The 10477-nt window shown below is 43.4% G+C and overlaps 1 pseudogene; it reads right to left on the reverse strand.

Annotated features, from left to right (window-relative positions):
* Window positions 1–9410, reverse strand: part of LOC124606245 — an 80662-nt pseudogene extending 71252 nt beyond the window's left edge.
* Between the last annotated feature and the right edge of the window lie 1067 nt (window positions 9411–10477).

Consider the following 10477-nt stretch of genomic DNA (forward strand, 5'->3'; position numbering starts at 1 on the left):
GTGGGACATTTTCGAGCAACGTTGGCAGATCATTCTGTAGAAACGCGATGTATGTTGCAGCTGTTTGGGCCCTGCAATGAAGTGAGGATCAATGAGGTGGTCGCCAATGATTTCGCACCATACATTTACAGTCCACGGTCACTATCGCTCTATCTGTCTGAGCCAGCGAGGATTGTCCACGAATCAGTTCCGTAGATTCACTGCCCCGTGGTTTGTGAAACCCGCTTCATCGGTAAACAGGTAGAACTGCAACGCATTCTCTGTTAATGCCCATTGACAGAATTGCACTCGATGATTAAAGTCATCACCATGTAATTGCTGATGTAGCGACACATGAAACGGGTGAAAGCGGTGACGATGCAGTACGCGCATGACACTACTTTGACTCAGTCCACCGGCTCTCGCAATGTCCCGTGTACTCATGTGTGCGTTCATGGCAACACCAGCTAACACACCAACTGCACCCGCTTCTCCTGTGACGGGCCTGTTACGGACCCGTTTGCGTGCTACGACCATACCTGTTGCATGCAGTTGGCGGTCGATGTTTTGCAATGTGCGGCACGTTGGATGCTCTCTGTCCGGGTACCGTTCTGCATACACCCTGCAGGCTTCAGCTGCATTTCGTCGACACTCGCCATAGATGAGTATCATCTCCGCCTTTTCAGAGTTCGAATACACCATGGTCACAGTTCCTACAACACTACACTATCACAGACGTCTGGTAACACGGTGTACTACAGTTGGTCTGCGTGCGGAGACGAATGCAGAATAACAATAGCAGCAAGCGCTACATGCGGACACTGCGACAGCTAGACCAAATCACAACAGTGCACTACAGTCACACTCGTAAACACGGTCGTCATCGTCAACATGTCCCTGCAGATGCTGCTCGCCGACCGTGGCCCGTGTTTGTTACAACACGCAACTGAACGTCGGAGGTTTCAAGCGTCAACTTTAGGTTACAGTATCTCCGGATGTAATTAACATTTTACAATGCAACAAACGGCACTGATTACGTATTTGTTTATATGTTCAGATGTGCTAACAAAACTAACGTGGTTCCATTTAAAAAAAAACGTAAGTTTGTGTTAAAAAACATACTTCCGTGCATTTTTGTATGGTTTGTATTAAACAATTACACTAGCCCCTCTCCTCACGTTCGGTCTGTGGAATCGATTCGTCAGTATTTGATGTGGTTTACGAAATATATCCAGCGGTAACGTTAGGTGACTAACCCTGTATAACTTTAGTGTTATAAATCATCTCTGAATAATGGATTGAAGCCATTAATCATAAGCAGCCCAACGTGATAAGAGAATGGCAAAATGAAGCTATAAAAGTTCGTTATAGGAAATGACGCATCATTAAATAAAGGCAGTACCAGTGCCACTTTAAGCGTGTGTGATAACAACGAGAGTTATTTCAGCAGAGTTGTCCCATTTGTGTTGCTCCCCCTCGGTGGCTGTTAACAGCACTCCCACCGCACGTGGCCAGTGCGAAACCAGCTTTCTGCAGTGTGCAGAAGCGGTGACATCGACAGGCCGCCAGGATTTTATGATGATTCTCTATTCATCCTCCGACCACGCAAGGCGTCGGAGACATTCCTACTTACAGGGCTTCTGCGATTTGCATAGGGACTCCGGAAGATTGAGGGGAAAGGTCACACTTAAATAATGCCGGTTTAACGGAAAAAATGGATGTATCGAGAGATTATATGGTCAGGATATTCAGACGAGGGCATTCTTCAATAACGTTGCGCAATACTAATAAAGAGTACATGAACAGAAAATTTAGCTACAGTGCACCGAAACTAGACAACTCCATGCAAATTTACTTGCGCTATACAAACGCTAGTACTTTACTGCATGAAGGATGTACGAGGAAGTTCGAATAACCTGAATAGAGAGTACTAAACCACAGGATACCGATCCAAATGAAAAAAAGGGTGATGTCAGCGCGGAATCTCACCGTGTGACTGGTGCCTTCAGTCTGTGGTCAGAGAGCGAGAAAGTCACGCTAGCAGTGCGATCGAAGCGGCGTGCGTATGCGAGCGACATTGCCAAGTTCACATCAAGGTTTTGAACAGATAAACAGTTACTAATTGCAAGGCGGCAAGTGCCTGTAGCAAAACGCATCAGCTACGGAGAAGAAGCTGCATCTCCGGAGTGGCCGAGCGGTTCTAGGCGCTACAGTCTGGAACCGCGCGACCGCTACGGTCGCAGGTTCGAATCCTGCCTCGGGCATGGATGTGTGTGATGCCCTTAGGTTAGATAAGTTTAAGTAGTTCTGAGTTCTAGGGGACTGATGACCACAGCAGTTAAGTCCCATAGTGCTCAGAGCCATTTTTTCTTGATCCGTATCGAAGCTCCAATTGAATGGGCACTGAGGTGACAGCGGTCCGACCTTCTGTGGCATTCCAGGCGTACCCTCTAGTGGGCTTCTGACGACAAAAAATTGGCCGATTGCAACTTGCATGGAGGGTCAGGGACCACAATCCACCCGCTGTGACATACAGAACTGACCACGTCTTTTGCCAAGAGGAGTAATTACAATGATGTCTCTTTTCACTCAAAATTTTTATAAACGCCTTAAGCCGCAATTTAAAATTAGAGAAATCAGAAATGAAACTGACAACGAAGAAAATAACAGATCGGTGTGTACTGACTATGCTATCATATTGCCTGAATTTTGATTATTAGTCATTACTGTCTAAAGGCTAGCGTGGGCGCACATGCGCTTTTCCCGGAACATTGCGTTACACGCCGTCACACCACACACACACACACACACACACACACACACACACACACACACACGCAATGCACTGGCGGATTTCGCTCAATGTTTGGTGTGTGCGATTTCAGTAACTGCACACCAGCTTACATTTTCGTAAGTTTTCACTACTAATAAGGAGGCTGTTACCAAGTTGGTTATAAACCTACCACTCTGGTCCTCACAGTGAAACCAAACGTTCTGAGCTGAGCTTACCACGCGCGAGTACAGCATCATGCGTCACATTTAACTAGAATTATCTCGTGTTACAGATCTCCAACGGATTATAGAACGAAATTTTCACTCTGCAGCGGAGTGTGCGCTGAATAAAACTTCCTGGCAGATTAAAACTGTGTGCCAGGGAGATACTGAGGAGAGGCAAGAAATATGATATCAGTGCATACTCCGCTGCAGAGGGAACATTCCATTCCGGAAACATACCCCAGTCTGTAGCTACGCCACGTCTCCGCAGTGACCGTTCTTCCATGAGTGCTAGTCCCACAAGTTTCGCAGGAGAACTTCTGTGAATTTTGGAAGGTAGGAGACGAATTACTGTCGGAAATAAAGCTGAGGACGGTTCTTGAGCTGTGGTTGGGTAGTTCCGTCGGTAGAGCACTTGCGCGCGAAAGACAAATATCCTGAGTTCGACTCTCGGGTCCAGCACGCAGTTTTAGTCTTTCAGGAAGTTTCATCTGCGACAGAGTTCCGGATAGGAGCAGAAGAAAATATTATGTATTCATAAGATTGTATTTGCATGCTGTGATCACCTATATTCAGTAACAAAAAAGTAACACAACCCGCATATCGACAACCTGATAACGTCGTCAAGCAATGCACATTCGTAAACTTTCTGTAAAACATCTTAAAAATTTGTTACCGCAAATGAAACTAAAATGAAAAGTGCAGCCCTACCAGAAGATACTGATGCCAGTTCCATTTTTGTACATTGAATAGTTTGCGAGTTTGAGCGAGTCGATTGAAATGTAAGATACGTGTGTATTCCGAGTGGGATGTGACAGTTATGCTACAAGATACGACATGTTCATGACGAAGTGGCAATTTTGAACAGACCATAGTACTGGAGGTACCGAAGGCGCTTGTCGATTTCTTGAAGTTCTCTCTGGGAGAGACACACAAATATCTTGACGCACGCTTTCTGTCCCACTGTGAATACAGTTTTCCGCAGCGTCATTCTAGGCCAGGAACGGCCAAGAATTCTACACGGCGGCAGTGCTCTTGCTTGGGTGTCGAGTTTTGTGGTGTGGCTGCACACTTCATCTACTTACGCGCCACACTGTATGAGTGGGAAGAGGGGAAACGTTAACCGCCACATTCAGATGGCAATGCAGTTGCGCAAGGAACACTGCACGTCTTGCATACGGCTTGGTTTTAAATTTCATAACAACACAGATTACGGATATTAAAAAAAATTCAGTATTATTTAATTATTTTTGGTGTGTTCGTCACTCAGGCTTCCATGTATTTATAACTCAATTACTTTCATAATGGACAAAAGTCTTTCGTGTAAATATGATGTGGATACATTGTCACATTCGCAAGCTAATTATGGAGGTTGGAGAACTCTTCCCAAGCGAAACAACGTAAAATTCCTGGACAGTTTTATCATATAAAAATTTGTCTCAAAATGGATTTGCATTGCAGATCAGTCGGCTCCATCTCCACGTGTACAGGGGTGCTTTCAGCTGAAATGCAAACAGTCTCGATGACCGCGCAAAAACAGTAGTAAGACTGACAGTCCTCAAAACGATTGGAAAGAAATTCCTGTAAATCTTTCAATGCCACAAGGAGTTCTCCAACATTCGTGTTTTTTAAATCTCCAGTCTGATCGCAGAAATGGGCTTTTTTTGTCAGATGGTTTCTCTTCCAAAATACGCTTTTCTTTTTAAATGCATCCCAACCAATTGCGAAATAAGTTATTTCTCACATTACAACGTCTTAGTAGCGAGAGGCCTGCAATAGATTCTTGATGTTCTAATTATCGTTCCTACTTTTCTTTTTACTACAGAAAGGCAATAATGGTGTGTCATGACTCGAGAAATCTTTCCAGGCAGGCACCTTGGTTCGACCAACATTCTTTGCAGTAATATATAACGTCTCCATACTTTTCACTCAGTTCCATCGAAGATTGTTGCAACTGACAATGTAATAATGCGTGCGGCTTCAGATAATTACCACCAACTTTATCATGTGCTCCATGCCTGCTGCTTTAACACAAGATGCTTCTTGACGTAGCCCACAGATCACTGAATCCCGCACAACTCACCTGTTGTAATTTTTTTCCTCTTTCATCGTCAACTAAATCTTTAAATTTATTCTGCGTGGAGTTATAATATCATCCTGTAGCAAATTTGCAGCACCTGTCAATTATGCAACTGCATAACAGTTATTGAGAATCCTCATCCTTCCCTTCTGTGATTTCCATTCATTTTTTACATTTGGGACTATACATTGCTATACTGTCTCTTCTTCTTCAAATGGCAGCCGAACTTCCTTTCTAACAGAAACAGTAATAAATACCGTAGGACAAAAAGCGCTCACACCACGGTTCTGCGGAACTGAAGACAGTCCTGCCGACCACAAAATGACGGGAGATACAGTGGTGCATCGCACTGCTAAATGAAATGTCGCGCTGTCCCGAACAGTTCCGAAATGGACCGAGCAAAGCCGAGACGTGCCGAGAGAGAGGCCGAGCCTCAGACCACAAGCGTGCAGTCCATCCTGCACGCGTGAAGTTTCGGGCGCTGTGACCGTCGCTGTTCTTCGACAAACAGGCTAAACAGCAATGAGTATCAAACAAAAAAAGGATAGTTTTTGCAGTTAGGATGCAGACGCAAGGTTGAAATTTGGCCTGGGTCCCAGTTACCCCATGTGCAGCTAATAATGACATCGCTATACCGGTATGGATCGATATCTTAGTCACAGACAGAATTTATGCTTAGCCTTTATCGCCGATTAACGCGTCTGGCGCTTGTGTATCTGTGGTTTAAAACGACGGAATGAGTAATGTAGCATCAGGCTGACGGCTCACTCAAAAAATGATCGAATAGTGTATGACCGAAATTTTAGAAGAAGAGGAAACAGAGTTTATGAGCTGCCGTCCGAAATGCAATGGACCAGTTAGCCTAGTATTCCTCTGGGCGGAGGGTGCATAGTGCACTATTATTTCCCCAACCTATCTTCCTGTTCCATTTGTCGACGGTACGCGCGAAGAGAATCTCTCGTTACCCTCTGTGAGCCGGAAATTCTCATCCTACAGAAGTATGTTCGAGGAAGTAGTACGTCTTGTGACTCGTTTTTTGGACGCGGACTCTAGGAATTTGTTGCTCTCTCCGCTATTCCACCAAGTCTTCCCACGTCTTCCTTGTTACGCCTCTTACTGCACTGATATTCTCATACTAACAACATAAAGTCGTGAACAACAGTTCCATCTTCTTTCAGTAGAGTCTATCGTCTTTGTACCCTCAACAAGGTAAGGACGTCAGATCGTCACATAATATTGGTCGAAAGAGAACTTTATAAAATACCTCTATCCTGTGTGATTTACACTTCTGTGGTATTCTTCCAAAGACTCTGAATCTGGCACCTGTCTTCCTCGTGGCTACATTTACTCGGTCGTCCCATGTTAAATCGATCTAGACAAAAAAACTCTTAGATACTTAAAAGCAGTAATTGATCCTATGGGATATGATGAAGTGAATAAATCAATGTACTCATTTTTTTCGATAAACAAATGGGTCTGTGTAGTTAAATGTAGCATGTGACTTTAATTATATTCGTTCAGTGGTTCAGGCGGTAGAAACTACCAAAATGTTATTTTTAGCTATCTGAACTCCTGAAGTTAGCAAAGTGGCATGTCCCGCTATCCACGAGTGCTGAAAGGTGTTTCATTGTGGCGGGAAACCTCCGTAACTGTCAAAACATATGACTCCAACTTGATTCTACGACCACACTGGTGTTGCGCATAATCATCTAAGACAGTTTGTTCTCAAAGGTTTGTAGCAATATTGCTCACTTACTGCTCGACTTTTTACGCTTTCCGTACTGTTAGATAACAACTTAAGTGAGATGCTATACATAAATTAGCTGACGCATGGAGAATATTACTGCTTTAAATCACATTATTCAAATTATTTTTTTTAAGAAATATACTTCTCCATATGTAAATTTAATAGATTAACAGTTCAGTTAAGTTGTGCAATAAACTGCAAATGCTCCGTTTTATTTCGTAGTCAATTTTCCTACTGTACACTACTGTGAGTTCAGCTGAAAGTAATAACTGAGGATGGCAGAGTTTTTCGGCCCCATAACATGTGTAGGTATCACTAGCTCTCCTTATGGATTCTCGTCATGTATTATGTAGCTATGCTTGTGTATAGCTCCGACTGTTTGATGAAGTCTAGCTGGTACTGGCTACGAGTGCCGATTATAAATGCAGTGACAAAGCAAGTAAACATTATGTAATACAAAAAAATTTCACTTAACTTCATAAAGTAGTCGCCATCGATGATTAACGAATAAAGGATTATGTCTAATGAAACGGAACAAAGATCCCATGCATCTACCTATTGCATTTGTGTCATAAAAGAAGCCGTCGAGACCAGAATGTCATATACAATTTTAACTGGTACCTACGGTAGCTTACCCTATGTAGTGCTTGGTAGCTGGCGATCGGTACTGAAAGACGACAGAGAAATAATCTGAGCTGTCAGTTGTTTAACGGAATGAGAGTTACTAGTAATGTTCCTTCGTCTCAAGTACCATATGGCAGTTCCGTGGCTTCATGACGTCTCCCTGATCTAATTCGACCGACTGCATACGAAAGATACTTATCTTGAAGTTTAAGCTCAATTTTTTTCCGTATGCTCCTTGACACACACAAATAAAATGTCCTCACAGCCAGTAAGTAGAACTATTCCCAAAAGTATTGCAATAACGTAGCAAAAAAAAAGCTAGTTAATAAAGCAACGTTAACAGCAGAATGAAACATATAAAAAAGAACTGCAGTGATGTAATATAACATTAGCAAAAAGAAAGCAAAAATGCAACAGGCAAGGAACTCCATCCCACAAACTGACATCCGGCACCTGTACAACACGGCGTATGCACGTTTGCGTGCCTGCATTCAACACACTGGCGGTTACACCGGTTATTAATGTTCCAGCATTTCACATTTACAATGGTTTATTTCGCGCTTACATTAGGCTGTGATCTTGCAGTGTTAATCATTTCATATGTTAACTAGACATACGTACTTCTGAAATTTAATATACTATGTAAATATATATATATATGTGTGTGTGTGTGTGTTCGTGTGTGTGTGTGGCTGGCTCTGAGCACTATGGGACTTAACTTCTATGGTCATCAGTCCCCTAGAACTTAGAACTACTTAAACCTAACTAACCTAAGGACAGCACACAACACCCAGCCATCACGAGGCAGAGAAAATCCCTGACCCCGCCGGGAATCGAACCCGGGAACCCGGGCGTGGGAAGCGAGAACGCTACCGCACGACCACGAGATGCGGGCGTGTGTGTGTGTGTGTGTGTGTGTGTGTGTGTGTGTGTGTGTGTGTGTGTTACGGTTACATATCACATGCTGAGTACATAATTATCTCTTCCTAATTGGCGTATGTTATGAAAAGTTACCTACCATACATGCTACTTTTCATAATGTTCAGCATGATATAGGTATTCATAATTTATGATTTGTTTTTTAATTGCAGTATTGGTTTTAGTTTTAAAAATGTTTTTAGTGTTTTCACTACAAGTGGATTCTTCTCTCTTGTTTCAATATAATTACTGAATTTCTTTGAGTGTTTAAGGATACCGTTGCAGTTTTATGTACTTTTATCACATTTTACCTTTTACATATTTTTTAAATGTGGAACACAAATGACAATAATAAAGAGGCACTAGTTACTGTTGACGCCACATGCCGAGCTTAACTAAATGGAAACTTAACTAACAAGCCCAGTTTAGCTGATGTTTGTTATCTGTACTGTCAGATAGTACCATGAGCTATTGTATTTATAATGAGTCATCATTACTTGAATATAATGGTATGTAAATTTACAGTTTACAAGCTCATGTATTTGTGATATGGTTTTCACTTATATTTTAATGCATGATTCTCAATATATTATTATATTCATGTAGCACTGAAGACAGCTACATAATAGCTGAAATCAATCTGAAATGAAGGGATCAAAAATTTATGACCGATGATACCGTTCCTCCTATCGTGGAATTCAGAATCTTTTTTTAAAACACGTGTACATGCGAAAGTAGCGTACAGCTTAACAGTGCGGCAGTTAACTTCTGACGATGGCGACAAAGGTGGTCGTTGAATGCTCGAGTTTACGAACAGGTCTTACACGGCTATAAATCCGAGAATCATTGAAGGGCGCTTGTCTCTCGGAAGAAGCGCCCACGTTGCCGCATCCTCTCAAACGTCCCACATTTCTGTCTGCGAAGCTGGCCTCCCTCTGCTGCCCGTCAGATGCTCCGCGCGTTCCCGTTTACTGTCTCGCCCGGTTTGGCTATCGAGCTGGAAGGAGTGAGTGTTGCCCCCTGGCAGGTGGAGAGGCGGCTGCCCGCGCACCGCAGCGGCTCACTCATCCCTCCGCCTTTCATCAGCCGCCACGCTGCCTCATAAAGCCGACGCGAACGCCCGCCTGCCCAGTCGTCTTCCGCCAACTTCCGACCTTCTCTCTGCTCTGCCAGTCCGCCAGCTTCTGCCCGTCGCTCTCTTTCGCCGCGAATACCTTCGAGCAGTTTCCCCTCGGCTGCGCGGAGTCCTCTGCCTCACACGCCACTTGTGACGGGCATCTGCTACCTGCTGCATCTACATAAGTTCTCCGCAAGCCACTGTGACGTGCACTCAGAGAGGTGAAATGCGTGTTTGGCTTACTGGTTTTCCCTACTTCTACCCTACAATATTTAAAGAACAGCTACCGGTTGCTATTGTTGCAACAATAGGTACAATTTCGAGGACAATCATTTATCGGTACGTATGCGACAGTACGCATTGCCTTATACGTTCCGAACATCGCGCATAAAAACTGGAGTTTTCCAGTGCTCATACCTCGGGTTCTGTGGGTAATAGAAAGATAGGATCAAGTGGATATGCCTCAGATCCCGATATCCAACTACCTTGAAAACCTTCTTGATATCTTTACCCATTTGCGAAATACAGACATTCAAATTTATCCTACTTTTACACGTAAAATATTCTCGTACATTTCGGTGTGAGGAGGAAACGTAGATTATAAAGTGACGTAGCCCGTATAAATATGCTGTAATGTGTCTCCGTTATAAACCCTTTCTGGGAACCACTCCTTGTTGTGGTAATGAAGAACGTGCAAAATTTTTGTGCCCATAATATAAGGTCTGAGGTGTACAATTGTATAGCTCTTCGCTATTTCAATTTTAAAAAAGTAAACTATCAAAATTTTACTGACCCACAAAGTACTATTCATATGTGACATGCCGTGCTGTAGCAAAGGAAAGAAGAGAATCGCCGGAAGAAATGCACCTATCGGAGCATGAAAAAGTCGAACATGCTCCTGTTTATTAAAAGACTCTACTGAGAAGTGGGGCCGGCCGAAGTGGCCGAGCGGTTCTAGGCGCTACAGTCTGGAACCGCGCGACCACTACGGTCACAGGTTCGAATCCTGCCTCGGGCA

The sequence above is a fragment of the Schistocerca americana genome, chromosome 3 (assembly GCF_021461395.2).
Source record: "Schistocerca americana isolate TAMUIC-IGC-003095 chromosome 3, iqSchAmer2.1, whole genome shotgun sequence".
NCBI classification, from domain to species: domain Eukaryota; kingdom Metazoa; phylum Arthropoda; class Insecta; order Orthoptera; family Acrididae; genus Schistocerca; species Schistocerca americana.